Source organism: Sapajus apella, unplaced genomic scaffold, assembly GCF_009761245.1.
Source record: "Sapajus apella isolate SASKATOON/1434 unplaced genomic scaffold, GSC_monkey_1.0 scaffold16, whole genome shotgun sequence".
NCBI classification, from domain to species: domain Eukaryota; kingdom Metazoa; phylum Chordata; class Mammalia; order Primates; family Cebidae; genus Sapajus; species Sapajus apella.
This window is the reverse complement of record NW_022436956.1, coordinates 23,647,843-23,653,839: the sequence shown is the minus strand read 5'-3', so window position 1 is coordinate 23,653,839 and position 5,997 is coordinate 23,647,843. Positions and strand designations below refer to the sequence as shown.

The 5,997-nt window shown below is 37.4% G+C and overlaps 1 pseudogene; it reads left to right on the top strand.

The window, feature by feature from the left end:
• Nucleotides 1–3,355: 3,355 nt before the first annotated feature.
• Nucleotides 3,356–3,512, top strand: LOC116556475 (annotated as a pseudogene).
• The last annotated feature ends 2,485 nt before the right edge of the window (nucleotides 3,513–5,997 follow it).

Sequence of the window (5,997 nt, the reverse complement as noted above, 5' to 3'; positions counted from 1 at the left end):
CTCTTCAAGCCTCAGTAAACAACCTTCTCATTCTTTTAATATTGCTTTTCTGTTTATTCCATTTTGAAACACAATAGCCCCTCCCCTCGCCCCCAGCCACCCCCAAAATGGCAAGGCTTAATCATGCTGAAATATGGGGGCGCTGGTTTTGATGGCGGCTATGCCCACGAAGAAAGAGGCCAAACTTCTCAGGGAAGAAAGGAGAACGTGCCCGTGCTTTTTGACTGGAGCTGGGCTTGTAGGCACAGGATGAACAGGGCCTCTCTGCCAGTGCCCACCCACTGATAACAGGAAGCTTCTTGAAGTAAAAGTCATGAGTTCACCACCTGGAAGTGTAGAGGGTGTTTGGCCACCAGCTCCTTCCCGGTTTGGAAGTCTCCTGCCACTGCATATCTGAGGTCCACATGCTCAGGCTCCAGGGACTCAGCCAGTTTGGGGTCAAGACCCGTTGGCTACCGCCCCTAGAGCAGGTGTGGGGCCTTGATGCTCTACAGTCCATAGTGCCTCAGAGCCATCTTGCACCACCTAGACCTGATCATGCTATCCTCCAGCCTACAAAGCATTCACCTTTTCCATTCAGCCACAGAGCTGGAGGCCTAGAAGGCCTCCCGCTATTGAGCCCTTGCCTTCCTTTCCAGCCTTACCACCCACTGCCCTCCAACCACTGGTCCCAGTGCCCTCTAAGCACTACCGAATATCCATGTAATTCCCTCCTTTGACTTTGCCATCCTCTCTTGCTGGGAGGACAAACCTCTAAGCCCAGAAAATATTTGTCGCTCTTTTCAGCTCTTAGTGCACTTTATCAATTCATTACGTGATGGTGAATTGTCACATGACTCTGTAAGTTTCTCAAGGAGGTTTCATCTTTGCCTCTCCAGTGCCCCCATACAAGACCTGGAGCGTACTGACGCCTCAAAAAATTCATCTGATGAAGTTATGAATTAATGTCTCTAATGGGTTATTGATTTGAGGCCAAGTCTTGAAGAGAACTGATGTCCACATTTCATAAATGACTCACTCAAAAGCCAGGGAGGCTGTCTCCTAGCTGGGAATAAGCCCTCCCCACAAAGCCTCTGCAGTTCGGGACAGTGGAGGCCCCCAGGCTGCAGCAGCTGACAGTCCGAACCCTGGCCTGGCAGTGGGCAGTATGGCAAGGCCTTGGACTGCACTGAGGAAATTTCATGAGAAACAGAGGCACATCCCTCAGGCCTGGCTCAGTCACAGGAGACGTGGGTTCCCATGAAGGCTCTGACACTCACTTGCTGTGTCCCCTTCAACAAGTCACATAACTCTTCTAGCCTCAGTTTCCTCATTTATAAAATGAAGAACTAGTTCTGTGAATGTCTCACAGGTTCTTAGGAGGCTGTGACCTCACTGGTCCTCTCTCCCATGGGTCTGTCTTTTGTCTATTTTGATTATGTCTCATTCTCTCCAAGCCCATGAAATTGAGAACTTTTTCTTATTCATCTCAGTGTCTCCCCACAGGCCTAGCATGATCATTTCCACAAAGTAAAAATAATAACCATTCACTGTGCAAGAGGCTCCATGTTAAGCCTTAAATACATGAACTAATCTAGTCACCACAAAAACTCTGTAAGAAAACTTCTATCTGTATTGTTCAGAGCAACAAACAAATACTTAGGGAATGTCATTTGCCCAGTGTCACCAGGCTATCAGGTTATAGGGTGGTGCCTGACCCAAGTTCATCTGACTAGAGCCAGAGCTCTAAATAATTAAACTAAAAGGTATTTATTAGGTTGAAAGAAGTGAAAGCCAAGTGTCAGCCATGTTTGTTAGTAGTAATATAGGATCATGATTATTCAAACTAAAGCAGATCAATAGAAGCTATATCCCCTGGGATAAATTTCTGTCCTTTGGAAAGAGGGAAGGAAAAGGTAAAACCCAGAGATATTCTGACAAATCAGATCTTGCACAGTGGCAGAAAAAAAAATGTCAGTAGGCAAGCCCACCATCAGGGCCAGCAATAAACCCACCACCTCTTACAGCCTCAAAGCTCATGAGGCAGATTCCAGCTCATTTCTTCCAGCAAATACCCTGCATATCAGTGACCACATATAAGCAGGTGCTTTGGAATCAAGACTTGATCAAAACAGCACATATTTTCCAGGAAAATATTTTCTGTGACTTAGAATCAAAAGTCAAACTTCATGGCATAGTTCAAAAGAGGTGACTATGTTTATGCAATGTCTCAAGAAATGGAAGAAAAGAAAAAAAAAAATCTATGAATGTGGTCCAGATGTCTCCAAATACAGGTGTGCTCCCATTTTTAAAGAATTTGATATACCAAGATCAAAACTTCTAAAATAATTTCTTAAAGAGCACTGATTCATATTGTAAAAGAAATTTTAGCTTTGCAAAAAGATTCACCATCGACTTACTTTCTTCCATCATTTAATAGATAGAGTGCTTATTATATGCCATTACCTGTGCCAAGTCTTAATCTTTTCTTTTCATTTGGCCTTTAATCACCTTCATTCATGGCACTGCATCATTTTTGATTTGTGAAGAGCCCCTATCTTATTCACTCATTCATTCATTTGCTCAGTAATCTATTTATTCATTCTTCTGCTTTCCCCCTCATTTTCCAGGTCTATTCTTTTTCCTGTCCCCTCACACCCCCATCACCCACCCACCATTCCAATCAGGGAAACTCTTTTCAGTGGTTGATGTTGAGACTTTTATTTGTAGACATTCGTTCCTGTTCTTATAAGATAGGTTTTGTTTGGCATGTGTAGATGTTTAATTCATGTAGATGATGTTATGTTATACATTTCACACTGTTTCTTATTTTTTTAATTCAGCACAATGTTGTAAGAGCTATCCACATTGATGTAGACATTCTGTGTCTCACTTCTAACACCTACAAAGTATTCCATGGTGTGCAAGCACTGCATTTTACCTAAGCAGACTGTCTCCAACTCCCTCTTCCACAAACAAAGCATCGATGAACATTCTTATGTGCATCTTTTTTCAAAGGCATGTGAAAATTTCATGGAGGTTATATGCCCAGAGGTGGAATTACTGGGTCAAATAATAGGTATATATTTAATTTGACTAAATACAAACAAATTGCTGTCCAAGACTTTCACCAGCACTTCGTTCTTCTCCCAGCTTCTCATATTTCTGCTTTACCACCAAACCTGGCATCATCCAAGGTCTAAATGTTGCTAGTGTGGTAGATGTAGTGATAGCAACAGTGCAGTGGTTTATTTTAGTGCAGTAGTGTAGTGATAGTGTGGTGGTTTGTTTTACATTACTAATACTAATGCATGTAAGCATGTCTTCATATGCACGTTAACCCTATGGAGTTTCTCTTCTCCAAAATGCCTGTTTAATCACTTCTAGGTCTTTTGGCTAAGATCAAGTGTAATATACGTTCTTGCCCGTTTAAAATGTATGTTCATTCCTTTGCCAATTTCTCTACCAGGGTTGCCCTTTTTCTTGTTAATCAGCATTTCTTTGTACATCTGTACTCTAGATGTACAATTCTAGATATTTTCAGTTTTGCTCAACACAAATTTCTTCACTCTTGTCATCTGCTAACTTTATTCATAGTGTGATTTTTGAATAGAAATACATACTTTATGTACATAAACCCATTTTATTTTATTGGTCTCATTGTTCTTGTACTTTACAGTTTTCATTGTTATTTATTATAGCACAGCTTAAAAGTTTCATATAGGTTTATCAAGTTCCTCAAAACAACCCAGCCAGGCGCAGTGGCTCATGCCTATAATCCCAGCACTTTGGGAGGCTGAGGCAGATGGATGGATCACCTGAAGTCAGGTGTTTGAGACCAGCCTGGCCAACATGGTGAAACCCTGTCTCCACTAAAAATACAAAAATCAGCCAGGCGTGATGGCAGGCACCTGTAATCCCAGCCACTCAGGAGGCTAACGCAAGAGAATAGCTTGAACCCAGGAGGTTGCAGTGAGCTGAGATCACACCACTGCACTCCAGCCTGGGCGACACAGAAAGACTCTGCAAAAAAAAAAAACTGAAATTTTGATTCATTTTCATTGAATTTATAGATTACTTTGGGAAAGACTGATATCATTATAAAATTAATTTGGTCCGGCTAAGCATGGGACAGCTCTCAATCTCCTCAGATCATATTCCATGTTTTTTATTGTTAGAGTTTTTAGATTTTCTCCACAGAAGCATAGTATATTCTTAAATAAGCTAATTCTCAATTATGTTATCGTTTCTGTTGATATTGTGAATGGCATCTTGTTTTTTATGTAATTTTCTAGTTGGTTATTGATGCTATAGAAAAATTCTAATATTTGAGAGTTTATCTTATTTCTAGAAACCTTGCTGGATTATTTTATTTATTCTAATAGTCTTTCTAGGTAGAAGGTGATCTCTTCTGAAAGTAATAGAAGTTTTACTTTTTCCCTTCCAATTCTTCCATCTCTTATTTCTTTCCTTTCCTACAGTGTTGGCCAGTACAATGACAAGTAGCAATGGTAGTAGTGGTCATTCTTGCCTTGTCCTTGTCTTACAGAAATGACAAATTCCTAATTTTTTTTTAAGATAAAAAATCTTTGATTGAAAGGGCTCATGGGCAACAATAGAGTTAAGGTAAAACAAACACTTGGATACATTATAATGAAATTTTAAAACAATAAAAAAAGGACATTCTAAAAGCTTATTGAGAAAAAGAATATATTCATAGCTAAGGAATAAGAATCAAAATGACAGTATACGTCTCCACAGCAAAACTAGACGCAAGCAGATAATGAAGAAATACTTTTAAAAGTACTTAAGAAAACAAACACTGAACCTATAATTTTAAATCTAGCCAAATCGTCATTTTAATACTGTAGAATAACAAAGACGTCTTCAGACCTTCAAGACTCCCAGTAAAATTGCTCTTGGTGGAAGCATTCAAATGAATAGAGTGACCCAGGAGGATGTTGCAAGACATATGAGAGCAAAAGGTCATCAAAAACTCGGTAAAGTTTATTATATGAGTTTTCTTAAAGCTAGAAAAAAAGAGAAAATACATAACAACACAGAACAAAATATCCTTAAAATAGCATGATTACACAAGCCCAGAGAACACTACTTATATTACATTATATTTAATTTTGCAAAATGTGGCCCTTGAAGAGATCAAAGAGAAATTGAAATGCACTAATGCTTTTTTTTCTTAGGAGAAAATACAGCTATCAATAAATTTAAACAATCAATAGGGACAGATAAACATAAAAGCAGATCTGAAGTAAGAGGCAACCGCCAATTTGTTAGTATTAAAAAATATATTTTTATAACATTATTTTATAAAATGTATATATAAAATATAAATAACATTATAAAAACAAAAATGTTTTATAACATTATAACAAAACAAAAAAGTTAAAATTTTTAAACATTCTGAATGTTTAACTTTTTTATAAATGAAATTTAAACATTCTGTTTAACTTTTAATGTTTAAAAGTTTAACTTCTAAATTTTAAATATTTAACTTTTGAGCATTCTGAAAGAAACTGGATCTTTCTATGAAAAACAGGAAGGATATATTTAAAAATTACAATTAATGGAAAACAGGAATAAGTCTGCAGGATAGGTTCTAGCACAGTAGTTATAATGAAATTAAAAATATTAAACCCACCAACTAAAAGACAGAATTCTGCATTTAAGTTAAATTATCTTAAAGATCCAATCATGTAATCTTGATTCTAAAGCTAAATAAGGTTAATATAAGAAAAGAAAATTATAGGCCATCTAATTTGTGAACACCAATTCAAAAATCCTAAACAAAATATTAGCTTGCTGAATTCAATAGTATATTAAGTACTAATATAACATGACATAATAATAATACATCATAACAGGTAAAATTTATCCCAGGAATGCGAGGATGGTTTATTCTTAGAAACCCTATCAATGTAATTCCCCACACTGATAAACTTTAGGAGAAAAATTATTAAATTAGTCAATCAAATCTAAACATTTGATAAAGTCCAATAT